The sequence below is a fragment of the Physeter macrocephalus genome, chromosome 2 (assembly GCF_002837175.3).
Source record: "Physeter macrocephalus isolate SW-GA chromosome 2, ASM283717v5, whole genome shotgun sequence".
In the NCBI taxonomy this organism is placed as follows: domain Eukaryota; kingdom Metazoa; phylum Chordata; class Mammalia; order Artiodactyla; family Physeteridae; genus Physeter; species Physeter macrocephalus.
In genome coordinates this window covers 125,904,343-125,932,273 of record NC_041215.1, presented here as the reverse complement: position 1 = coordinate 125,932,273, position 27,931 = coordinate 125,904,343, and positions in this window count along the sequence as shown.

Sequence of the window (27,931 nt, the reverse complement as noted above, 5' to 3'; positions counted from 1 at the left end):
GGACTCTCAACCACTGCGCCACCAGGGAAGCCCTGGAATATTTTTAATACAGATTTTTAAAGGTTACTTTTGATGCTTTCCATTTCTTATTTTCTTTTTTTTTCTTTGATAAATTTTAAGTTAGACTTAGTATCTGGACTTCAAAATGATCAATTCTAAATTCAGTTTCAAATTCCATGCTTAATGTTTACAGAGGGAAAGTATTGGTTTTTATTATTTAATAACTAAACAAAATTTATGTGGCAAATTTTTTTTAACATTTTTTTAATTGTTGTTTTTGTTTATTTTTGGTTGCATTGGGTCTTCACTGCTGCGCGCAGGCTTTCTCTATCTAGTTGCTGTGAGCAGGGGCCAGTCTTCTTTGTGGTGCGGGGGCTTCTCATTGTGGTGGCTTCACTTGTTACGGGCTCTAGTCGCGCGGGCTTCAGTAGCTCTGCAGCATGTGGGATCTTCCCAGACCAGGGATCGAACCCATGTCCGCTGCATTGGCAGGCGGATTCTTAACCACTGGACCATGAGTGAAGTCCCTGCTTTGTACATTTATCAAATCTCTGACCCTAGACCAAGGCAATGTGCTCAAAATGAAAGTGTACGTATAGCAGATTGTCTGTTTCCCGGTGCAAAGAAGATACTTGCTGGAACCCATGTCCGCTGCATTGGCAGGCAGACCCTTAACCACTGCACCACCAGGGAAGTCCCAATGTTGCAAAATTTATATGAAAGAAACAGAGTGAAAATAAAGTAAAAGTTATAAATAATAGGTTAAATATCAACTAACAAAGAAAAAATGTCTTATTGGCAGTTTTAGTTTGCATTTTTTCAATAATGAGGTTAATTTTTTTTCTCATAGATGTACTTATGGATAAAAATCTCTTCTGCAAAGTGTCAGCCTTTTTCTTTCTGTTGTAATTTTGGCAAATATTTTTGCTGCTTTTTTCTTTGCCACAATTCCTTTTGACAGAATATTCTAAAACAAAAGGGTCCTTATGTTCACCATTATAGAACAGTAAATCTTCCTTCATAATTATGATCAGTCTAGAGTTTTGGCTACATGATGCCAAAACATCTGGCTGGAAAGCAAAAACTAAAAACAAGCTTAATGTGTTGTTTTAAGAACTTTTGAAAATAGACTGCGGAATTGAGAGCTTTTGAAGTACTGTTTAAATTTGTTGAAGGTGAATTTACATTAAATCAATTTTTTAAAATTCTGTATTTTAGTTGCCAGATACATATAACATTTCTTTATATTACTTGTGGTAAATATGAATTTTTGTGTTCAAATATATAGGAGTCCTTGAAATATTTTTAAAGTTGTAAACTTTGCAACCAAAAATATAGTGCAGAAACATATGTGCTTAGATATAGTTAGATATAACATGGATTTTATAAATCTAAAAGATTCCCAGTTTTTTAAAATATATTAAATCACAAATTTGACTTTTATACTTTCACTCCTAGCTGAGGTAGAGTAACAAGAACTGGATTTACACTTCAGCCTTTGAAATAACCACATATTGTTTGATTATATTCTCATGAAATGTCCAGAATAGGCAAATCCATAGAGACAGACAGTATACAAATTATTGCCTGGAAGTGGAGGGATGAGAAAATTAGGAGTACAGGTTTTCTCCAGGGGGTGGTGAAAATGTTTTAAAGTTAATAGTGGTGATAGTCACACAACTCTGTAAATATAATTAAAGACTACTGGATTGTACACCTGAAAAGATAAATTTTATGTATACGAATAACTCAATAGAACTGCTATAAAAATTACATGATGAAATGGGAAATGCAAAGAGAAACACACAAATCCAAAATTTGCTCAGAGATTTCAATATCCTTCTATCACTAATACTCCTGTAGCTGTATCCCACATATTTTGATATATTGTGTTTTTATTTTATTTTCAATTCAAAATAATTGAATAATTCAATTCAAAGTAATTATGACTTCTATTTTGATTTCTTCCTTGATTCTTTACCTCATAAGACTATTTAGTTTCCACATATTTGGGATTATCTACATATTTTTATGAAATTGATTTGTACTTTAAATCTTTCATGCAACTTATTTTAGTGATTTAAATCCTATTAAGTTTTTTGAGATTTGCTTTATGGCTCAGAACATGGCCTATTTTGGCAAATGTGCCATGTGGTCTTGAAAAGAATGTATTCTTTTCATTGTGGACTGTTCCAAAGAAGTCAATATGGAATAACTTCCCCTAAAGATAGTATGAACTATTGATGCAGAACCCCAGGAACAGAGAAATATAAATTAGTTTGTAATAATGTCTGATCTGTCATATTTTTGCCAAAGTATATTTACTGGCAACCGAATCAAATAGCTCTCAGGAATGCCTCTGGCATTGGGGTGAATAATTGTGTCCAGGTTGTGCAGAGTAAGAAAGCCAATCAAATAGAGTGTTCTTCCCTAAAATAATTCCTGAAATTTTGACTGAGATTAGACCTCTCATCAGCCTGGCTGGAGCATAATTTTTAGCTGCTCTCCCCTTTGGCAACCTCAACTAAAACAAATCTTTAGTTTATACTCAGTTTGTAAAACATAATACCATAATAAAAAGTACTTGATAACATAAGAAAGTACTTAATAAAATAATAATTAATGTACCATTATTAAATGTAATAATTTATTATCTTCAACACCCTGAGTCATTTTCTCCATGGTATCTGTTAGCCATAATCACTTATAAAACAATCACCAGTAAGATATAGGAACAGAGTTAGTTCACCAGTATTCAAGTGACTTTCATCTAATGCATTGAGAATAACTGGGAAAATGACTAAAATGTGAAAAAAAGCTAAATGGGAGGAAAATATGCTTTTACAAGATGCCAGGTGAATGGAACACAGCCTTGGTCCTCATCTATCACCTTAAGAAAAGATAAGACACAAATCAGCTCTAGCTGGAATTTTCTCTGTGTAATTTCTCCAAGCTCATGCCCATTCTTTTCTGTAGAACTCCTATATTCCTTAATTAAAATATAATTATCTTCTGGTCTCTCAACTATATGTTTGCCGATGTGACAGAATTACATGGAATAAAAGATGGAGTAGACAGTCTCCCAATCCAGCAATATGGGTGCAACGTGTGTAGATTATCACAAACTAGCACTGAGTTACATAAACAAAACAGAGTCTCAACAGTCTTGCCTAGCCTTGACCAATCACACATTCAGCAGTAGGATCCAATATTCTTATCCTAAAAGGGATGTAGACGTGCTTCTAGCAAGATAGCTCATCTGGAAAGCTTTACGCATCTTAGAAACCTTAGAAACATCTGCCTTAGAAACACCCACCAAATTATCCTGCCACTGGGTCAAACCTCTTTGTAGTTAACCAATTTTGTCTATCTCTCTAGCATCCATTCCTGCTTCCCCCCATAACTATCTCCAATTTCTAGTTATCTATTCATGTTGTCTAAGTAGAGCTGCCTTAGCCTCAGGGCAGGACACAAGCATGATCAGAGATCAGTGTTTTCTATCTCTGTAACAGCCAGACACCCAACAGAAACAGATGGCACACTCCAGTCAGGATAAATTGAGGAGGGCTTATTTACAAACAGACTGGTTGCAAAGGATGCACAGGGTATAGAGGAACCTTAAGGGTTAATGTGAAAAATCCAAGTTCATTGGCGCTGCTACCACCCATAGACTTAAAGTATTTGGAGAGGAAGAAATGACAGGAACCTAGAAGCAGAGAGAATCATGTAAAGCTAGGACCTGTGGGCTTTTGGTGAAGTCCAAAAGGACCCCACAGGGGAAACAGAGGGGTAGTTATTCTGACCCACTCTACTCCATGCCTGTGATTTCCAGCTGAGAGCAAACCTATGCTGGAGGGTTGGGAGCCTGCTAATGTCATCCATGCAGATCAGCCTCCTGCAGCTCCTGCAGGAGGAGAGGCAATCTGGAGAGCCAAGAGAAATAGCCCACACAATCTTCTCAGCCACAGTGGTTGGACAGGTCAGTAGGTATCCACGGCTCAACTACATACTGGGACATAGAGAGCACAGGGCAGTGGGCCCACCACGTGGACTCAGACAATAGAGTCAGCCCACGGGAAGCAAAGCCCAGTGATGGATTCAGGCAACATTATGTGAGTCCTGGTCATACCTAAGGACAGAACTTTCTACCTAAAGCTTTCTTTTTTATTCCTTAAGCCAATCTGAATTTTGTTTTTATTGTTAAAAACTGAAAGAGCCTGAACTGATACACTCTTAAGCCAATCTGTATTTTGTTTTTATTGTTAAAAACTGAAAGAGCCCGAACTGATACACTCTCGGCCATCATTGAGAGCCCGATTCAAATTTGAGTTCACGTGGTCTTTTATTTCTTCTTTTTTTTAATTGAAGTATAGTGGATTTACAATGCTGTATTAGTTTCAGGCATACAACATAGTGATTCAGTTATACATATATAGTATATGTAATATATATTATATATAATACATAGATAATATATGTAATATATATTATATTGTATAATATATAATATTTCTTTTTCAGATTCTCTTCCCTTATAGGTTATTACAAAATATTGAGTACAGTTTCCAATGCTATACAGTAGGTCCTTGTTGATTATCTATTTTATATATAGTAATGTGTCTACGTTAATCCCAAACTCTTAATTTATCCTTCCCCTTCCCCTCCTCTTTGGTAACGATGAGTTTGTTTCTTATGTCTGTGAGTCTATTTCTGTTTTGTAAATAAGTTCATTTGTATCTCTTTTTTTTTTTTTCAGATTCCACAAATAAGGGATATCATATGACATTTGTCTTTCTCTGTCTGGCTTACTTCACTTAGTATGATAATCTCTAGGTCCATCCATGTTGCTGCAAATGGCATTATTTCATTCTTTTTTATGGTTGAATAATATTCCATTGTATATATGCGACACCTTCTCAATTCATTCATCTATCTATGGACATTTAGGTTGCTTCCATGTCTCAACTATTGTAAATAGGGTTGTTATGAACATTGGAGTGCATGTATTTTTTCAAATTAGAGTGTTCTCTGGATATATGTCCAGGAGTGGGTTTGCAGGATCATATGGTTTTTTAGTTGTTTAAGGAACCTCCATACTGTTCTCCAGTGTGTTTTGCCACCCAAATTCAGACCTCTAGTGAACAGCCTTTTCTCCAGTTAGTTCCCCCAGCCCTGCCCCAGACTTAGCCATCTCCCAACCTCTCCAGAGCTCACCTCCGAGTCTGAGGCTCCTCTCATAGTCAAACTGTGCATGTTTCGACAGAACAATCCCTTTCAAAAATATTTTCGCAAAGACTTTATGGGATACTTTTTTGTAATCCAGACATATTTGTTTTCAGTGTTCCCTAAACCCTCACAAATAATGGTTGACCAAAAACTGACAGCACTTATCTGACATTTTTCTCAACTGCAGTGTCACTGCCAGTTGTGAGATGCATTGCAAGGAATGGATTCTAAATAAGAGCACTAACTTTGACTTCTTTTCTCTTTTTTTTTTCCGAGAGGAGTTTTAATATTAACCCGGCAGTAATGACACTCTCAGTCATTTGCACTGCAATAAACTTTCCACAGTGGGAGAGGAGAGAGATGGCATTAGAGTTAGCATACAAGGAATGACATGCCTCTTGGCCTATCTCATCTATGGTACTGTCCAGTGAGAAGTCTTTATCGATATACCATTCATGGTTGTTGTGACTCAAAATTATTGCAATGCTTGATATTGCTGGGGAAAAAATAAATATTTTCTCAAAATAGGAGGAAGCCTACATATATCAGTTTGAGTTCTCCGAGAAACAGATACTGAGGCAGAATTTGATATTCAAAGGATTTTTTGGTGAAAATGTGTGTGTATTAGTTATACATTGGTGTGCAACAAATTAGCGCCATACCTTACAGCTTTTCACAACAAGTATTTATTATATTAAACATTTTCTGGGGGTCAGGAATCCAAAAGTGACTTAGCTGGGTGGTTCTAGCTCAGAGTCTCTTAGGAGGTGTAGTTGTTAGCTGGAGGTATAGTCATTTCAAACTTGACTGGGGCTGGAAAATTTGCTTCCAGGCTCACTCACGTGGCTGATGGCGGCCTCAGTCTCTCACTAAATATTGCTGAGAAACATTATTCTCCATTATGTTGGCCTCTCTGTAGGTTGCTCATAGCATGGCATTTATTTCACTCAGAGCAAGCAAGCGGTCAGAGAGAGAAAGACAGAGACAGAGAGAAGTATTGCAAAAGCAAGAAAAATAGTGCTCTCAAAACAGAAGGTACACCCTTTTATAATCTAATCTTGGATGTGACTACACAAGGTTGCGGATACTAGGATGGGGCGCTCACTGAGGGCCACCTCTTAGAGACTGGATATTACCATATGTGAAGAAAAAGGAGGTAAGAATCAGGAAGAGGTAAGAAGAGTCTTCAGATAATGCTGCAGATCTAACACCTGTGAAAGGAGAGAAGGAAGAAATGAGTAAGGAGAGTCTCAAGTGCTGAGCAATATTGAGAAAATTTTATACAGGCTAAGGGAGAATGCTCAGGGCAAAGTTGCCCCTTGGAAGACTCCTACAGTGGAAAGGATGACTAGATTCCAGTAGCCTGCTGTGCTCAGTTACTGGCCATGAGTAGCTTGGCAGAAGTGTGGCCTGGCATAAATATTGTGGTGAATCCAAAGATGTGGCCATTGGAAGCTGTCGATCAGAGATGCTCCCTGCAGCAGGTTCACTCGAAGGGAGTAGCAGAGCACCTCCATGGACTTTATGCCATGAAATGATGTTCTACCTTTGGGCATATTCGTTATGTGTGTTACCATAAGCCAAAGAAGGAAGCACTGCCGATGAGCACTCATGCCCTGACAGTGATTACAAAACTAAAGGCCTTCAGGATCTAGGCAAGGAATGGAGATGAATGAATCACCCTAGTTCACCCAGGGGAACTAGGGGATGCATGCCCATCAAAAGGGATAGCTCACATATATCAGTTCAGTCTAAAAGCTTCTAAGTGGACATGGCGGCCTTCCAGTCCCAGATTTTTTAATTTTCCAAAAAAAAAAATTCAGAAATCTGAAATTTTAAATGAACTTTTATAAATGTTAAATGTTACTAAAAATTCAATTTAAAAAAACACAGTAGGCCAAATAAATATGTCTAAGGCCATAAGTAGACTAGTGGCTACCATTTTGTACATCTTATTAACAGTGATGCAGAGTAGTGTACTACAAAATAATGCAAACGGACATATATACTCACCTAAAGAAAAACTAGAACTAGATCCAGTCAATGTTAATTTCTTCCTTTAATATTATAGAATGGTGGCCAGCAACCAAAGTCTTTCTATGCACAAATCTACATATTTTTTTCTCTTAAAAAACCATTTGCAGGTTTATAGTGCAATTTTTAAAAACTAATTCAACAAATGTAATTTTACTATTTTATTCTTTCTAAGGTATTGTATTTCCTTGGATATATTTAGCTTTAACTTATATATTTTTTAAAGTCACTTCTAATTCTTTTAGATCTTTTAAAAATTAGCTATGTATAACAAGTTAGTCTGAAGTGGAAGATTTAAATATTTTAATAACAACCAGTGTTAAACACTTAATTGCATGTATATTCATAAGAAGATGTATTTATTCATTGGCGATTGATCTTCACTGTTGAAAATTAAAGAAGTTACAACTTTTTACATTTATTTATTTTATAAAGAAAAAAATCCACAAATCTATCTTCCCTCAAATTTCACAGCCTTTCTTTATTTTTAATAAACATATTCAAACCCTATGGTGTAAAGGAAGGATAAAGAACCAACTGGGATTTACCTCCGCGTAAAGTTTTCTCTGAGCCCTCATTCACTCCCTTCGAAGTGGAACTTAATTCCATGCATATAGCCAACCAGAATCCCTAACACAAATGTTAACTAAAAGAAAGGTTAACATGCTTCTCTTACTCATTCAAAGCACCTACATTTTCTTTGGCATTATTTGTCAGGGTACAATAAAATTATACTTTTCATAGATTTGATATCTAAAGTTTTTAAATTATTCCACATGATAGTTTCTGGTGAGATATACATAAGCTAAGCAGATCTTCCAAATGTTGACACAGTTTATTATACAATATTATATTTAGAAGCTCATTCCATAATACCATCATCAGACTCATTGAAAAAGTTCTTGATAGCAGGTACAAGTTTTCAAAATTTTATTTTTTACATGAAAGCCTGAATTTTACCATTAGCCAACTGTGTTCCTTACAGACCTAGCTCATTTTGTTCACTTCAGAAAAAATATCTACCAAATATTCAGATCTAAGTGTGCATAGTTTGTTTGCTAGTCATCCTTTCAAGTAAAAATGGTGTTCCAGGAAAAAAAATGTCCAACTGGGCTGACAATTCAATTGCACAAGTGCTTTTCCTTGAGACAAATATCATAATTTTGGTATGCAGCAGAAACACTTTATGCCTATTTCCCATTTTGCACACAAAACATTAAAAAGATGTGTGATTAAAAGCAGAGATTTCATATAATTTGTATTGCTTCATTAAGGACATTCTTAAGTGAAACTGCCTTTTTTTCTTCCTTACTAGTACTACCTTGCTCCATGCTAAGTTGCCCGAAGTTTTTCTCACCATTGATTTTGCACCATCTACAAATACCATCACAGAGAAAAAGACAAATAATATCTTACTATTATTTCGAAAACAATAGTTTTATTCATGGATCTCCTAAAAGAATTTCAAAGGCCCCCACGGCTTCACAGACCACATTTTGAGAACCAATAGTGCAGATAATTATTTTATTTTATTAATTTCATAAGAATGATCTGAGCATATTGAGTTTATGTGAAGGTTGGTTGGTACATTATTCATTCTAATCTTTGTTATTCTCCATTAAAAACATATCTAAGATTTTAAGATACACTGTCCAACTTAAACTCTGTACAACAGACTATATTTCGTCTACATTAATTACTACAGTGTACTTACATTGTGTGAAATCTACACTTAATATAGGTACCATTTATCCAAAAGTTGGATTACATCCTATTTGGAACACAGTGATGCAATCAAAATTCAAAACAACAGTAACACAAAGTCATACCTGCACATTTAGAAGAAAGCGCTTGGAGCTGCCCAGTGAAGCATCATTCCAAATCCTGCAGACTGAATTGTGCGTAACTAAGATAATTGGCTTAAGAGTCCTATATATGTGCTTTTGCATGGCAATGTGGAAATCATTTCATTTTGTTTGTTGCAAATAGGAAAATAAAGGATTTCCTTAAGAAATCTTTAAAATCAACTACAATTAAATGTGCCTCTACAAGCTTCAAGTATAGTATTGAGATGTAGTATAGCATCAAGGCCAAAGATGGAGCCAAATGAGCTGGGGTCAAGTCCCACCACTTGATACATGAGAGTTACTATCTGCAAAATGGGGATAGTAATACTACTTCCTCATATTAGTAGTAATAACTATTATTATTAATAATAAAATAGTTTTTGAAAGTCAAAATGAAGTAATACATGTAAAGTTCTCCGAACAGTGCCTGGAATAGTAAGTAATAAACATTTTTAATTTCACTTTTAGGAAAAATCGTGAAGGATTTTGAAATGGGCCAAGACAAGATTCTTAGTTGTCCTGTCAGTCCACCCCTTTAGATTATACCAGTCTTTACTCATCTTTGAGCTTATTTTACAACTTTAGAAATCATAGAAAACTGATAGTAATGCAAAAGATTCTTGTGAGGCAGAAAAACAAAACAACTATTAACTTGTGGATATTGACTACTTTTACAACCCTGTGTAAATTAATTTCAGCATTCCTGACTGCCAGTGTATGTATATGTTCTTTGACTTTTCCTTTGAGCAGGTTGGAATGTTTTTCTGGATTCTTCATTAATTAATGAATTATAAAATCTACAATGACCATTTTATATTTATATGAGCATCGTGATTTTAGCATTTTAAAAAATTATTCTTTAACTCGTTATTATTATTGCAAAGAAATGTGACATTAATGAAAGGGGAAAACACACTATGAGGAGAATTAATGCAATTTTGGAATATGGCGGGACCAGGTGGCATAGCTTATTGGAGATAGCATTGGAAATCCTCAGGGAGCATCATGTTAATGACACGAGTTTGAGTTATTAAATCAAAGGCAATCAGGTTAGACAGTTCACTACTGAAAAAGGTAGGGAAGTGAATACAATATTTTTTAATTAGTTTTTTAATTGACAGTGGTTTAATATTTTAATTTAGGCTTAGTTAGCCAGAATATTTACTTAGATAGAAATTCTCATTTCTTGACAAAGCTACCTATATAAAATGTTATCTACAAAAATCTAAAAATTTTTCTCTCTCCTGCTCTGTCACTAATTTAAGTTGATTCTCTGAGTGGTTTGTCCAACGTTATAATTCTGGAACTGGAAACAGTAAATCATCAGTTGTTCCCATCCCACTCTTTTTCCACAGGCAGTCTGAAATTTCACTGAACTACCATATTGAATTTCTGATCCATTATATGATGGCATCTCATTTTAGTATTTTTAAAAATGGCATTTATTTTATTTCATACAAAATTTATAACTGAATTTTTAGGAATGTTTAAATATATCTGTGTTTGAGAGTGCTTTTATTTTTCCTTTTAGTATCACCCTACATGTAAAAATACTAATGCAATAAAACCAGGAAGTTAGAGCTCAGTAATTTAGAAGTCTTAATAAATTAGGCAGGGAAGGACTAAATTGGCCTTTACCTTTATATATCTATTCATTTCAGAAAATGATTTACTGAGTGTATTTAGTATGAAATAGTTCAAAATATCTGTTTTATTTATTAAAGGAAGTAAAATAGTGCAAGATCTTTAAGCGTTCATTTCCACATAACGTTTTTGATATGACAGCTAATTACTTACTGATTTAAGATATCTACTTTTAATCTTAAGATAGTCTGAGTTCCCAATATACACTAAACATACTTCAGTGGCTTTTTGTAACAATATCCCATAATTCAAAGCAATCTTCCTCATAAATAAGCAAAAACGTGGATGTTTCTTTACATGCATAGAATATAAAAATGTTTTTATCCTAAAATATCTGAATGTCACTTTATTTGTGCAAATTTATTAAACACATTGAACTGCCTGTTTTATAGCAAGGATTCACTATCCGACTTTACTTTCCTGCCATTGCTTTATTTAAAGAAGCAACTTAATTACGTCCTCCTAGCCATATGAAAAGAAAAACCTGATACATCAACATAACAGAATCAGGCTGCAAGCAAAGAGGAGAGCTTTGCCCATACATTTCTCCAGCTATTACAGAACTGGAAAGCTTTAATAAAGATTTGTACCCTCATGCCAAGTTTCTGACATGCAATTATGTAAGCAGAAGTAAAACTGAAACCTTCTGGAAAACTGGTGTTTAACCAGCATAAAATTCAGTATTTCCCAAATGACCAGTAATTGCATGCAGTATTTCTGAAAAGTAGTTTAATTCCCTGCATTCTGATGTGAGTGTACTCGAATGATCTCTAATCTTGGACCACTTAGACTGGTCAAAAAACTCTACAGATCAATCAAACTCAACAACTTCTACTTATTACCTACCAATAAAGGAGTCAGAGAGAGTCAGAGAAAGAGGGAAAGAAATCCCTATTTTTGATGAGACACTAATGAGATAATGTGGGCTTTTCATTAAATTATAAAATCATCTTAAAAACGAAGCTTGGTTTATCACCCTCTAGTCATAAATTATGCAAGCTTGCTGCCAGTTGAGAATTCTTAACCATGTGGGGAACTCTTACAGAAAACAGTGATCTATTTGGAGAAATACTGCAAGAGACAGAAGGAGGGCTACTCCAGGCAGCCTTGGTATAGGAAGCCCAAAATCTATGAACTAGGAATTAGGGTGAATGCCAGAAGCCTGTACTGCTTCCACAAGCTCACTCTGTGGTTTCAGGTCACTGACCTCATTCGGACATTTCTTCATTTATCTCACCTTTTCTCTAACAATGCTTCAGGCCCTGGACTTATTTAAATTTGATGAGCTTTAGCATTTTTATTTTTATGGGTAAGAAAGTAATATCTAATTCTTTTCAATTTTATAAGAAAAGATGGATTTTCACTGAACAAATTAGATTTGGAACCATTAGGGAAGAATGAGTCATCTTTAAAAACATAAATTAAAAATTATTTCAAGACTAAGAGCAAAATAACTTTTTTTGACCCTATATGCCTATTACTTCCCATAGTAACCTTACATTATATTTATAACTAAAACAAATCTCCTAAGCATGATGTACCTCAGTAAAATAACATACCCTGAATTCTTTCTGGGGTTGTGATGAGAATTAAGTACAATAACTTGGCTAAAGTCCATATGCTTACAGTTTAACTGTAACATAATTTTATAAATTCAAATAGTAACACGAATGATCGTATTGGATTCTTACATGAAGTTTATATTTTAATATAATAATAATAATAATTTAATATATTCCTTATGTTTCTGCTTCAGTCATACAGGTATTCAGTAAATGAGATAAGATCTTTAAAAAGTTTTGATTATTCTAAACTGTCATTAAGAAAGTTTTCATGAATTCTGTAAGTTCAGGTTCACTTCCTTTCACCCCAATTGCAAAAGGCATGATAATAGGAAATGCAAACAGCAATAAGTAGATTTTTTTTAATGCAATGTTAATTCTGGCATGCTGTCTTCTGACCTTTCAGAGGTCAAGTCTGGAAAGCAGAAATCTCACTCTGCCCCAGCAAAATGCTTTATTCATGACTTTGAAAATGCCAAGATCAAAAGGGGGTGTATTCAATTCAATTCAATTTGCTCAAGTGGACAGAAAAGATGTTCTTTTATTCAGACGACAAGGACATTTGATCCAGAAAAGCTGTACTACATTCTTGAAGAAGGGCGCACACCTTGCTTTATGAATTCCATTTTGAAAATTTGTTTGTTGATCAGCTTATTAATAGTCTGATCCAAATAACCATCTAAAAATGAGGCAATAGGCCAGTCTTTATTTAAAAAGGAAAAAAGGTGCATTTCATTAGCAACAGCCAATGAACATAAAGACCCATCTATAGGATTCTGTTCCTCTGAAAGCCTTGGGTGGATTTAGGGGGATTCCACTTAAGCTCTGTGAATTGAAAGAAAAAAATAATTCCCATAGTGTCAATAAATCTATCTGGTTTATTTACCAAAGGCCAGAGGACTATCCTTGTTATCATCTCTTGGGGACCAAATAAGGGAAAAATACATTCTTTTTCTATAAAATAATTTCCTAAATAGTACCTATGCCACTAGCATTCTGCCAAAGGCTAGGGCAAATCTTAGCGTCTTTCTTTGCTCACATATGAGCTGTTTGTTTTAGTGGATACACCAATGCTTGGTCATATATGATAAGGAAACATGATGAAGAGGCCAAAGGGGGACTTGAAAACACAAAGTACAATATAAAATTACATTAAGGGGCATGGGAGAATGTCATTCCATTTGAGTGAGTCTTTTGGGGGAATGTGAGATTTTAATACAAATGTAGAACTCCAAGTAAAATATGGATGTTCCATTTCAGCTTGCCTGAAATTTGATATCTCACCATCTCTCCCTGATCAACTGTCTGCAAATCAATATCACCTGGATAGCTTTTATAAAATGTGTTAAGTTTGAGTCTCTTTTTTCAACCCATTAAATCTGGGTCTTTGGGTGTGAGTCCCAAGCACCCCCAAATGTTCAGCTAGAGTTGAGAGTCATTGATTTGGGGGGGAATACAGGATTTGCAAAGTGGAAAGGTAAATTTAGGACATACAACAATTCAGGAAATAGAAATGTATAGTACATGCATTCTCTCTCAAGACTCACATGACATGTCGTGACCTCTGGATACCACTTTTTCTCTCTTTGCTATTTCCTGGTCAAAGAGAAACTACATTTGTCCATTACCACAGTTCCACACCGTCCTCTTTCCTCTTCTGTGAATCTTCCTTAGTCATAAGCAAGATTAGTGAACTATAAAGAAATTCCATTTTACACTCACATGGTGACCTCCTAACACAGGCCCCTGCTCCTATGTATCCACTGAGTTCTGTTAGAAGATAGTTCAGTCCCTCATGAATGTCTCCAAATATTTATAACTTGTGATGGATCAGGGCATTAAATAATTCTTACTCTCTTCTAGTTCTTATTTATTACTGATCCAGTTATATTCTAGAAACTAGATTACTAGATGGATTATACACTGCAGGTTGCTTAGCAGTATAACTAAAATGATATGAATCCAGCAAAGCCAAATACTCCAACTTGAACAGTTTGAAATAGATTAATGATAGACAGGTAAGTAGAAAATCTGAAAGTGCTTCTAACTTGAGTGAAACATGATGCACAGTCTCAAAACAGTACAAAAGCCAGTCTCTCTCTCTCACTCTCTTTCTCTTTTTCGTTGTCCTTAGATCAAATCCTGTGGAAGCAATCAGATAGGCCTGGCTTGTTTCCATGCTCACCTCTTGGACCAGTCCAGCATAAGATAGTTATCAGCATTATCTCATGCTGATAATGAATGAGATTCAATGACTGGCCAGACTCAGAATGTATATTGAGATTGTCAGATCCACTAGACCCACATGGGATCAGAGAGAAAAAACTCCTGCATTGAAAGATGACTGAGTAGCACAAATAAGAAGTGACCATACTCCTAAGATGGATAAGAGGTCAAAACCACCTCCCTTGTCCTAGTTGCATCGAGGGAAGTCTCACTCAAGTGTGCCTGTATCTAGCTCCTTCCAGAGAACTAATAATCCAGCAATCTTCCACTGGGAATGTTTTAGCATCTGCTTCCCAGATACTGGGGGGGAAACCCACTTGCCTCTGATGCAAAGCGCTCCTATATTCTCGCAAATTATAGAAATTTGCAGTTGTGGTACCCAAAGTCCTCAAGTTTTCTTCGACTTCCCTTTTCCTTGGTGTCAACCTGTATATACTTAAATACATTGTCTATTTCCCTTTGGACCCTGAATTTGTGGTATCTGACATGGGTACCTTAAGTTTGTAACAGGAAACTCTCCAAACAAAGTTCACAGCCAGTATGCCCCCAGTCATACACTGCTCTCCCCAAATCTCATCTATACTCAGAATTTCATTTTTTCTGGGACTTGCATAAATCATGACTCTTTTTAGTGATAACGGACACATTCTTTTCTGTGGTATTTTTCCTGACACCAGAGGCATATGTCTCTATTTCCTCCAGGTTTCCATTTCTATTTCCTTCTGTTATTACCATCTCCTTCAAGCAGATCTTAGCTGAGTTTTTTAAAGTTCAACCTGCTTCATTAATTAGATCCAATTTCTCTTCTACATTTGTGAGGCTAGATACTCATTAGATCAGAGTATTCTCTTCTTTCTTTATTTTTCCCATGGTTCCTCTTTTTACCGCAAAACAAACTTTTGTGGTTCTGTGTTTGGCTGGTTCCTCAGCTAATACTACTACTTGTGTTTCAGATTTTCCTTTTCCACAGCCTAAGCAGTAATTTTACCTACTGGGTAATTAATTCCAGCTTGCGCAACAGACAAGCCCTGAAATCTCAGTGACTTCACCATGATAAACGTTCGTTGATTGCGCACGTGATAGTTAAAGTTTGGACGAGTGACCATCATCCATAGCAATGCCATCTGGACCACACAGCCTCCAATCATCATGGCAAGAGAAGAGAAGGCTAAAAGACGGGATGGATGGTTTTAAGGCTTGTGAGTGGCTTACATAACTTCTTCCGCGTTATGTTAGCTAGAAATTAACCACATGACCTCAGTCTAACTTCAGGGGAGCCTGAGATAGCTGAATGGACACGGGCATGTATAGACAGGACGCAGGCTAAGCACTAATGATCTTACTCATACTCTACATTTGCAATTTTCCTCACGCTCACATTTTTTCTCTATCTCAGAGCAACTGTGGCTGGACACTGGCAATGTAGCTAGTCTAAACTGAAATATGCTGTGAGTGTAAAAAACACACTGAGTTTCAAACACAGTATAAAATAAGGATTAAAACATCTCACATTTTCTATTGATGACATGTTGAAATGACAACATCTGAATATATTCAGTTGAATAAAATATATGACTAAAATCATTTCTGTTACTTTTTGCTTTTTGTTTAATGTGACTGATAGAAAAATTTTAAATTTCATTTGTGACAAATGTTGTCTTTTAATTGGACAACACTGCTCTACAGTGTTTCAGACATACGCTTGCCTTTAATTATTTTCAATGATTGCCCTGCAATGATTTTTTTGAGGTTTTCTTTCTCTAAATGCAGGAGAATGACATATTTTTTATAATAAATACCCTAATTTTTATTTATTTATTCATCGATGATTTCCACTCCTTCACTATATGTATATTTGCTGTCTGGATTTCTGAAATCCAGAACCAGAATGAGGATTTAACCAATAAACATACAAGACCCAACTCGAGAGCAAACAGTGGGACAGATTCTGGGATATCATAGCCACACGAATCCCAAGAAGACTCTAGATAGTAGGTACACTAAGGGACATAATGAAGCAGTTGATCTAATACTACCGGTGTCAATTTGGCACTACTAATCTAAATAAATTAAGATTCACACATTAGAACTTGGCATATGCTGAGTAGTGTCTACCTTGAAATGCAAAGATACTCCACTGCTCTTGTTACTTGAGCAAAAACCGGCCCTGGCTCCAAAAATGCATCTTTTTCCTCAGATTAATATCAGAGTCTGCCTGTAAGAGGCAGAAGTCATTCCCCAGCAGAGATAGTTGGCTAATCCTTGCTTTCTTCATGTAGTACTTGTTCTTCAACTACTAGTTCCCTTGGTAAATGCATTAGGACTACTGAAACCATAGCAAATATGAGAAACCAGGGTGAGATTTTGATGGGCTGAGATATCACTATGTCTAGGTCATCAAACAATAGCCCCAGCTGTAACCAGAATCTTCAAAGATCCTGGTGAAGATAAGCACGAAGGAATGAAAACAAACATCTTGAAATTCTTTTCTTCTGAATCTCTGTATCTCAAGGAAGAGCTCTGACAAACTAAGCTGCACTTAAGTTGGTAGGAGGTAGAAGCCTATGAGGTCTCCTTCCACACGTAAATCTGCCCCCAGATCTTAGAATTTAATAACCCGGAATGTTTAGAGACTAAAGAACCTATTTCCACTTAAACCCAGACTTGAATTTCTACATTCTTGCCAACCACATGGAAGGGCCTGCTCCGGGACAGAACGCCTGCGATGAGTTTCCTACCGCAGTTAGAAAGGTAGAAGGAAAGAGAGCCAAGCATACCATAGGCTGACATGCAAGCGTACGGAGGTCTCAGTATTCTAGCCCACTAGACAGTGTCCCAGAAACTGAAAAATCAATGACACCACTTTTATGGAAGAGAGTGGAGTGGGCACAGTGGAGGTATAAAGAACAGGAAGAGAATGATCCTGGAAGTCATTTTCCTGGGAGTAACAGCAAACTATGGGCCAAAACTTCAAGAAGAATGACTTCCAAGTCAATTCTACTTCTTTTTGGAATTAAAAAAAAAGCATATTAACACAACATTGTAAATCAACTATACTCCGATAAAAAATTTTTAATAAAGCATATGTAAACTCTTATTTTCTTCCAGTATGTTATGTAAATATCTACTATGTTAAAAATATTTGTTGGAATTAATAGGAAGATTTAATTGTTGTTGTTATTTTATCTTTAACGTGGGACTTGAGGTTACTGTGACACTGGTTTCCCCCAAATGCACTGAGCATGTCCACATCCTCTCCTTTGTTCACTCTGTCTCAGCTCCTAGAGCATCTTCCTGTGCATTTATAGTCCCTGACACATGACCTGATATTTACCATGTGGAGTTCACCTTTTCCTCCTCTTAATTCTAATATAATTATACATGCTTCTCGAATGATATACTTTTTGTATAGTTTTCATAAACATGCCTGAGTAGGAATTTAAATCGAAATATAGTCTATTTTTGTGTTGAATGACATACGGAAAAGGAACATTATATTCTTTTCATTAGGCTGTTAGCCTGGGTCTTCTAGAAAGCAGAATCCCAAGGCAAGAATGAAATTGCTGATACTCTTTGGGAGGCACAAGAGCAGAGCAGGGAGAGTGAAGGTAAAAGGGAAACGACGTGTAGCACTTGGCCTTCCAGATCAGCTGCAGAGCTAGGGAGACACATTCACGTTAATAACTTATTCTTATTATTAATTAGTGATAGCAGCCTGTCCATCTGTCTGTCTGGAGCATCTAAATATCAATACCAAGTCGTGAAGAGTGAACATGAGGAGAGCTGCGAAGAAGCTGTGAGCCAGAGGTGAAGCTACAACACACCACCAGAGAGCCCGTCATGCAAAAGGACTCCGACTCTCTGTCGACTGAAAAAAACAAAAAAACCGCACGACCTAAAAGCTGAGAATTAGGTTTTACTTGGCAGACAAAACTGAGGACTTAAGCCCTGGGATGAATCCTCTCAGATAGCTCCTCTCAGATAGCTCCGAGGGACCGCTCCCAACGTAGGAGTTTTTGCAACAAAGACCAGGTACTTACAGGTTACCATTAATTAAAGGAAAGCAGACGTCTCAAGTCAAAGAATTTACTGCTTTTCTGTGTATGGGAAGATGCAAAAGTCTTGAGCTCATTGAAATCATTCCTTTGATATGCACCACAGCTATCTGGGGCCAGTATCCTGTGTTTTCCCATCCTGAGTCTCCTCGGGGTGCACCCCTGGGGGGTGGCTGCAGGGGCTGAGGGCTGGATGGCAGGCATCCTATCTCTATCCTGAGTTCCCTCAGGGCTTACCCTTGGGGCAGCTCTAGTGGCTAGATGGCTGCAGCATCCTTTGTTTACCAACATGGCAGGCAACATTTTGTCATTCACATGTCCTCTCACCCACCGCAACAATAGAGTATTGTTAGCTGTAATCACCATGCTGTACCTTAGATCCCTAGAACTTAGTTATCTTATAACTGGAAGTTTGTTCCATTTGAGCAATATCTCCCCATTTCCCCCACCCCTCAGACCCTGGCAACCACCAATCTACTCTCTGTTTCCATGAGTTAGGTTTTTTTATATTCCACATAAAATTGATATCGTATGGTGGGTGCTGAAGTCCCTTATATAAAATGGCATAGTATTTGCATATAACTTATAAACATCCTCCTATATACTTTAAATCATCTTTAGATGGCTTATAATACCTAACACAATGTAAATGCTGTGTAAATAGTTGTAAATGCTATGTAAATAGTTGCTGGTATGTGGCAAATTCAAGTTTTACTTTTCAGAACTTTCTGGAATCTTTTTTCTAATAGTTCAATCCACAGTTGGTTGAATCCTCAGATGTAGAACCCACAGATATGGAGGGCCCGACTGTACTGTTGAATTAAGTTTGCTAGTATTTTGGTGAGAACTGTTGCATTGATACTCATCAGGGATATTGGCCTGTAGTTTTCCTTTCCTGTAACGTCCTTATCTGGCTTTGGATAAGCATTACCTTATCAAGGTAATGCTAGCTTCCTCGTAAAATGGGTTTGGGAGTGTTCCTTCCTTTTCAGTTTTTTGCAAGATTTTGAGAAAGATTGGTGTTAATTCTTTAAATGTCTGGTAGAATTTACCCATGAAGCCATCTTGTTCTGGGCTTTTTGTCGTTGGGAGGTTTTGGATTACTGATTGGGATCTCTGCTCGGGCACCTCGGCCAATAGGGACGTGGTCTGCCAAGTTCTGCTGCACACTCACTGCTGTGAGCCCCATCCCCTTTCCTGGTCTCTAGCTGACTCTCCTGGTGATCCCTAGGAGGTGGTATCTAAGTGGATCTCCCAAGAAGCATCCTGGGATGCTGGTGAAACTGAGTGTCCACATTGGGCTCTTCTTTTCCACTGAGGAATCTGTAGGCCCAGGGGGAAGCTCCTTGATGCCAGCCTAGGGGAGTGGCAATGTGATCAAAGTGAAACCATCCCTTACCCTTACCCTTCAAATGCAGTTTTTCTCAGGTTTTTGTGGTCCAAAGTGGTGCTTCAGCCTCACACTGGTTCGGGATCTTCAAAGACATCTTCTCTATGGCTATTTACTAGTTGCCTACTGTGTGGGACACCAAAATCAGGAACCTCTCTATTTCACCATCCTGCTGATGTCACACTCATTTACCCATAAGTGTTATCTTGGTAAGAAGAGGTGGAAAATTAATAAAGATATAAATATGTAAAGAAGATCATTTTAGTTTTTTTATAAACACTATGAAGCAAATAAACAGAATTATGTGCTATAGAATAATTTGGAGTGTACAGGAATGCACAGTGTGGGGTGGCTTTGAATCAGATAGCGCAGAAAAGCCTCCCAGAGAAGGTGATAGTTGACCTCAGAGTAGAAGGATGTAAAGGAGCCAGGCATCTAAGGACCCAGGAAATGTGCATCGCAGGCTGTGAGACTAGTATATTGAGTGGCCCTCAGACAGGAAAGTGCTTGTGGTTTTTTGTAGAAGTGAAAGTTAGCCAATGTGGGAGGAGTTTGGTCAGCTAGAATGTAGGTAAGCAGTTTTTTTCTATAAATGGCCAGATGGTAAATCATTTAGATTTTATAGGCTACGTCTCTGTTGCAACTACTCAGCTCTCTGTTGTAGAATGAAAGCAGCAGTAGACAACATATGTTCCAATAAAACTTTGTTTATAAAAGCAGGATATTGCCATCAAGCTGTAGGTTGCTGACCCCTGAATTAGAGGAGGATGGTGGAAAAGGTTAGGGAGGTGGGCAGGAGTCAGAGCAGGAAAAGCCTGGAAGGCCATAGTATTGATACATCAATTATCTACCTCTGTGTAACAAACCACTCCAGCTCTCTGTGTCTTAAATCTACAACAACAATTCATTTGCCATAATTCTGAAATTTGGGCAGGGCTCAGTGGGTTGGTTCCTTTTGGTTCCACACCGTCTTCACTGGGGTGGCTCAAGTGGGCCTGGAGAGTCTGAATGGCTTCGCTCTCTTGCCTGGTGGATTAGCTGAGGTGGATGGAAGAGCCAGAGGCTACCTGGGCTTCTCTCTCTTTGCCTTTATGGTCTTTCAACCAGCAAGTGCCCTCTCTCTCTCTCTCTCTCTCTCTCTCTCTCTCTCTCTTTCTCGCCACAAGACCTTTCTCTGCAGTAAAGTAGTTGGACATCTTTGGTAGCTGGTGTTATATGGTACAAGGTGTCCTGAAACCCAGGTCTGTAATAGGCATAACGTCATTTCTGTCACAATTTCTTGATTAAAAAAAAGTCACAAGGATAGTCTGGATTCAAGTGTAAGGAAAACAGAAATTAATGAGAAAAATTGTTGTTAGCCTTATTTGCAGACCATTCTTGGCACATTATAAGGAGTTTATATTTTTTTCTCAAGTGAATTAGGAAGCCATTTTATCTTGCAAAGGAATGACATGGCATAATTTATGATGAGAGAGAAATGTCTTAGCTACATATTCTTGTAACAATCTTTTTACGATGCCTGGGAAATATCAGCAGAAACATGGAAAGCAAACTACAAGAATTCAATGGCTAACGAAGAAGCAATGAGTTTCACAGCACTTGGCCTGAAATTCTCCATTGGAAAAAGATCTCAACTCCACCAAATTGTATAGAGTATATATATCAGTATGTCAGGGGTGTGGACTTGATTCTTTCATCCACCAACTTGTTCAATTTTATTCCATAATTATGGACTATACACATGATCCCGGCTATCTATCTCACAAATCTGCTCATTTAACCACAAGGTGGATCAATTTGGCAGAAACCAGGACTTCGTTGGATTCATATCCATCATAACAGTTAGAAAAACTACCAAAGTCCATGTCCTACTGACAACAGGTCATTAAAAACAAAATGATTTTATAATTTTACTAAGCTCTTAAATTATCAGCTTAATTATCCTAGTATTAAATTAATAGGTATATCAGAAACCAAAATGTTCATTGTCATGCTTACAAAACACCTATAAATGCAAACATAAGTTGCATCAGTATTAGTTCTCCCCAATATCTTTTTATATAAACTTTATTCTTCAGTCACTCATCCATTTTATATTTTCTATTTTTAATCAGATTTCTTTATTGATATTGTATTATACAGTAAACACTATTACTTATTACATTCTTCTTTTGGAGACATAAATGTCCGTTTGACTTCAGTCCACTTGAAACTGTATTCTGAACATTTATGTATTATTTATTTATTTAAGCCCCTTTAAATAAAAACAAATGTCTCAGGCAAAATTTACAGTGAACAATAAAGAGATTTAGTCCCAGTAGTAGGTGTGTTCTCTAAAATAAAAATTAGAAGTATCAGGCATCCAATCATTAGAAGAGTCATTAACGATAATGGTGACCTTGCAATGGCCTTACTTCTCTGTCATTGAAAATAAGGCAGAGAATTGTGCTCTAAGAGAATGATTCGAGAATAGTCTAAAAGTCAAAACTAGCTAATCATCTACTTTTCCTTAGGTAGTAGAAGTAATATTACAATTTCTTTCCTGTCATAGTATCAAGAGAATAGAATAAATGTGTTTCAAGCATCACCTGAAAGAGGAAATAGGAACAATTTTAAAGCATTCTCATTAAGTTTAGCATGATTTCATTGTTCTTCAGCAAAACACATTTTTTATCAGGGAACTCTATTTTGCTATTCTCTTGAAACACTGGCTTGGGGAGGGAGGCATGAACAGCTTGAATAATTTCCTGCCAGCTCAATGATATTTTCTTACTGGTGCTTTTCCGGTTATTCCATAAAAGTAGACTTGGCTTTACATAAAATTTAGAGTGCAGATATTATGTTTATGTATTCAACCACAATCAGCAATGAACAATTTTTAAGAGAACCTTATTGAACTTTCTTGTACAAGAAAGAATTCTTTTTTAATACCAATAAGGAGCCTTGATTTATTTACGCTGGACCTGGGGAAAGACTGAGAAACTCATGCCACAGGTTGAAGGAACTGATTAAGGATTTCTACAAAGCATGTGAATGACAAGAGAAAAGGATATGGCCAAAGGAGATATAAGAGCAGTGGCTGAAGAAGAGTTTGCTATAGATGCTCCCCACTCTGACCACAGCTCCCACGGCGCCCTGGGAACTTGTATATTCCATCTAGGATGGCTGCATGCAGAAACCAACAGAGTCATTTTCACTCTCTGATTCAAAACAGTATCTCTTCAACATCCAGGTACAAACTTTTCTATCACTTCCAAGGGAAAGAAGGTAAAGGAGTGATGGGAAAAAGTTTCAGGGGAAAGAAGTTTCAAAACAAACCAAAATCGGCATGGACTGTTATGTAATTTTGGCATAATGAAGACTTCATATAATGGACTGCCATTCTGACAACTCGAAGGACATAGTACTCATCAGTACCAGAGAAATCATGGGGCGTTCCCATCAGAAGCTAGCGTTGCCCAAGATGGCAACATGAGGTGGCCAGCAGAGGCAATAATGTACTATGACCTTTGTCCAGCTTACGTGCAGCTGATGAAAGAAGAAGAAAGTGGTGCTGGACTAGCAAGCAGGATTTGCTTGTTAGTCGATATGTCCAACAGCACATATATTTTCCTTTTTTTTTTTTAAACATCTTTATTGGAGTATAATTGCTTTACAGTGGTGTGTTAGTTTCTGCTTTATAACAAAGTGAATCAGCTATACATATACGTATATTCCCATATATCCTCCCTCATGCATTTCCCTCCCACCCTCCCTATCCCACCCTTCTAGGTGGTCACAAAGCACCGAGCTGATCTCCCTGTGCTATGCGGCTGCTTCCCACTAGCTATCTGTTTTACATTTGGTAGTGTATCTTAGTCCATGCCACTCTCTCACTTCGTCCCAGCTTACTCTTTCCCCTCCCATGTCCTCAAGTCCATTCTCTACATCTGCATCATTATTCCTGTCCTGTCCCTAGGTTCTTCATAACTTTTTTTTTTTTTTTAGATTCTATATATGTGTGTTAACATATGGTGTTTGTTTTTCTCTTTCTGGCTTGCTTCACTCTGTATGACAGACTCTACGTCCATCCATTTCACTACAAATAACTCAACCTCGTTTCTTTTTATGGCCGAGTAATATTCCATTGTATGTATGTGCCACATCTTTAGTCCATGCCACTCTCTCACTTCGTCCCAGCTTACTCTTTCCCCTCCCATGTCCTCAAGTCCATTCTCTACATCTGCATCATTATTCCTGTCCTGTCCCTAGGTTCTTCATAACTTTTTTTTTTTTTTTAGATTCTATATATGTGTGTTAACATATGGTGTTTGTTTTTCTCTTTCTGGCTTGCTTCACTCTGTATGACAGACTCTACATCCATCCATTTCACTACAAATAACTCAACTTCGTTTCTTTTTATGGCCGAGTAATATTCCATTGTATGTATGTGCCACATCTTCTTTATCCATTCATCAGTCATTGGACACTTAGGTTACTTCAATGTCCTGGCTATTGTAAATAGAGCTGTAATGAACATTGTGGTACATGACTCTTTTTGAATCATGGTTTTCTCAGGGTATATACCCAGTACTGGGATTGCTGGGTCATATGGTAGTTCTATTCTTAGTTTTTTAAGGAACCTCCATACTGTTCTCCATAGTGGCTGTATCAATTTACATTCCTACCCACAGAGCAAGAGGGTCCCCTTTTCCCCATACCCTCTCCAGCATTTATTGTTTGTAGCTTTTTCATGATGGCCATTCTGACTGGTAGGAGGTTATACCTCATTGTAGTTTTGATTTACATTTCTTTAATGATTAGTGATGTTGAGCATTCTTTCATGTGTTTGTTGACAATCTGTATATCTTCTTTGGAGAAATGTCTATTTAGGTCTTCTGCCCATTTTTGGATTGGGTTGTTTGTTTTTTTGATATTAAGCTGCATGAACTGCTTGTAAATTTTGGAGATTAGTCCTTTTTCAGTTGCTTCATTTGCAAATATTTTCTCCCATTCTGAAGGTTGCCTTTTCATCTTGTTTATGGTTTCCTTTGCTGTGCATAAGCTTTTAAGTTTCATTAGGTCCCACTTGTTTATTTTTGTTTTTATTTCCATTTCTCTAGGAGGTGGGTCAAAAAGGATCTTGCTGTGATGTATGTCATAGAGTGTTCTGCCTATGTTTTCCTCTAAGAGTTTGATAGTGTCTGGCTTTACATTTAGGTCTTTAATCCATTTTGAGTTTATTTTTATGTATGGTGTTAGAGAGTGCTCGAATTTCATTCTTTTACATGTAGCTGTCCAGTTTTCCCAGCACCACTTATTGAAGAGGCTGTCTTTTCTCCATTGTATATTCTTGTCTCCTTTATCAAAAATAAGGTGACCATACGTGTGTGGGTTTATCTCTGAGCTTTCTATCCTGTTCCAGTGATCTATATTTCTGGTTTTGTCCCAGTACCATACTGTTTTGATTACTGTAGCTTTGTAGTATAGTGTGAAGTCCAGGAGCCTGATTCCTCCAGCTCCGTTTTTCTTTCTCAAGATTGTTTTGGCTGTTCGGGGTCTTTTGTGTTTCCATACAAATTGTGAAATTTTTTGTTCTAGTTCTGTGAAAAATGCCGTTGGTGCTTTGATAGGGATTGCATTGAACCTGTAGATTGCTTTGGGTAAGTATAGTCATTTTGACAAAGCTGATTCTTCCAATCCAAGAACATGGTATATCTCTCCATCTGTTTGTATCATCTTTAATTTCTTTCACCAGTGTCTTATAGTTTTCTGCGTACAGGTCTTTTGTCTCCTTAGGTAGGTTTATTCCTAGGTATTTTATTCTTTTTGTTGCAATGGTAAATGGGAGTGTTTCCTTAATTTCTCTTTCAGATTTTTCATCATTGGTGTATAGGAATGCAAGAGATTTCTGTGCATTAATTTTGTATCCTGCTACTTTACCAAATTCATTGATTAGCTTTAGTAGTTTTCTGGTAGCATCTTTAGGATTCTCTATGTATAGTACCATGTCATCTGCAAACAGTGACAGCTTTACTTCCTGTTTTCTGATTTGGATTCCTTTTATTTCTTTTTCTTCTCTGATTGCTGTGGCTAAAACCTCCAAAACTATGTTGAATAATAGTGGTGAGAGCAACAGCACATATATTGACCAGAAATAATTGAATGGTTACTTTAAAAGGTGGTTATATGTACATCAGAGGGCAACTGCTGTGTTTCTAGTCATCTAGGACCATTTCTCTCTTAACTAATGGTGGCATGATTTCCTCTGGGGAATTACTCTCCCCTCATTGTGTGTTGTCTTGTTTATGTGGTAAATTATGGTGCTCTCCCATTATAAAAACCAAAGAGAACCCCAGGGACTTTGACAAATCACACCTCTTCCTGCCTAATAAAGGCCATGATGCAGAAACATGCCCTAAGTGATAGAAATTGACCTCTCTTCCCAAGCACTTTGAAATGTGAGCATAGCAAAATGCATTAAGCACTGAAGAAATAGAATGAGTTGATTCCTCCAGTGAAGGTATCAGAGCCATAATGTCAGATAAGTTATATTTTGAGATTCCCCTAAATCAGTGGTCCCCAACTTTTTGGCACCAGGGACCTGTTTTGTGGAAGACAATTTTTCCATGGATGTCGTGGGTGGGGATGGTTCAGGCAGTAATGCGAGCGATGGAGAGCGATGGGGAGCGGCAGGTGAAGCTTCATTCGCCCGCCTGCCGCTCACTTCCTGCTGTGTGGCCCTGGTCCTGACAGGCCACGGACCGGTACCGGTCTGCACACCAGGTGTTGGCGACCCCTGCCCTAAATTGACTATTACTAGTTTCTGTTATTTCCAAACAATATTATGCTTTTCCTTCACTCCTATTTGTTTCTTATATATCTACCAATACATTCATTTTATGCTTAAGAGAGATATAATTTTTCCTGCTTATGAGAAAATTATACAAATAAAATAGTATAAATTTTATAGTAAAATAATGGTCATAATTGTCATGTCTTTAAAAAACCAATGTGATACATAGTGTCTTACTTTGTACAACATGATATTGTTAGAAGTCAGATTTTAGATGCATCATTTATCTATCAGCCCAGCAGTTTCTGTGTGGTGTGTTATGTGATAAGACCTTGGTAACAGGTCCATGACTGTACCTCCTTTGCTGTAGACTGGGTCCCTTGGCCTGAGATAACTGTATGAGATATACTGTGTCAAAGACTGTCAGTGGGTCAGATACTGTAGGCCTTCAATAATGGCCATAAAGACAAGAAAGACACACCCATGCCAGGAATAAGTATCATTTCCAGTCAAGATAAATCATTGCCCATTCCAGGGTAGAAGGAGTCCAACATGATCAATTTGTCACCAGTGGTTGACCTGTTGCTTTGAGGAATGGTCCCATATCCAAGGGGCTGTTATCTATTACTGTTGTTTGTCTGTTGGACCTTCAATGAAGGCAGTTGCTACATCAGCTCTGACAAATGGGGACCCATACTCCTTTTCTAGAAATGGGTTCTGAGTCTGAGAACTGACTCAAGTCAGAAACTGGACAAAGGATTATATTTTATTATCCTAAGCTTCCTTGTTATCCATCTTTGATTGCTTTTGACTGTATACATCTATTATATATATATATTTTAGACCATGCCATGCGGCATGCAAATCTTTGTTCCCTCACCAGGGGTCGAACACATGCCCCCTGCCCCTGAATTGGGAGTGCTTTTGACTGTATATGTTGAACAAGATCCTGTCTGTCCTTAAGCAAAGCCACATTCTGCTAACCATCTCAATAGCTATCTGCAGGACAGGCCAGCCTGGCTGCCACTTTGATGTGCTGCTCATTATGATAAATATGCACACCTTGCTTCTGAGGGTTGAGTGCCACCACCTGTCTCTATTATTTGGGGACTCCATTACCTCACTTTAATCAGGGAAAACAGTTCTATTCAGTATCTCTACCATTTTCCCTA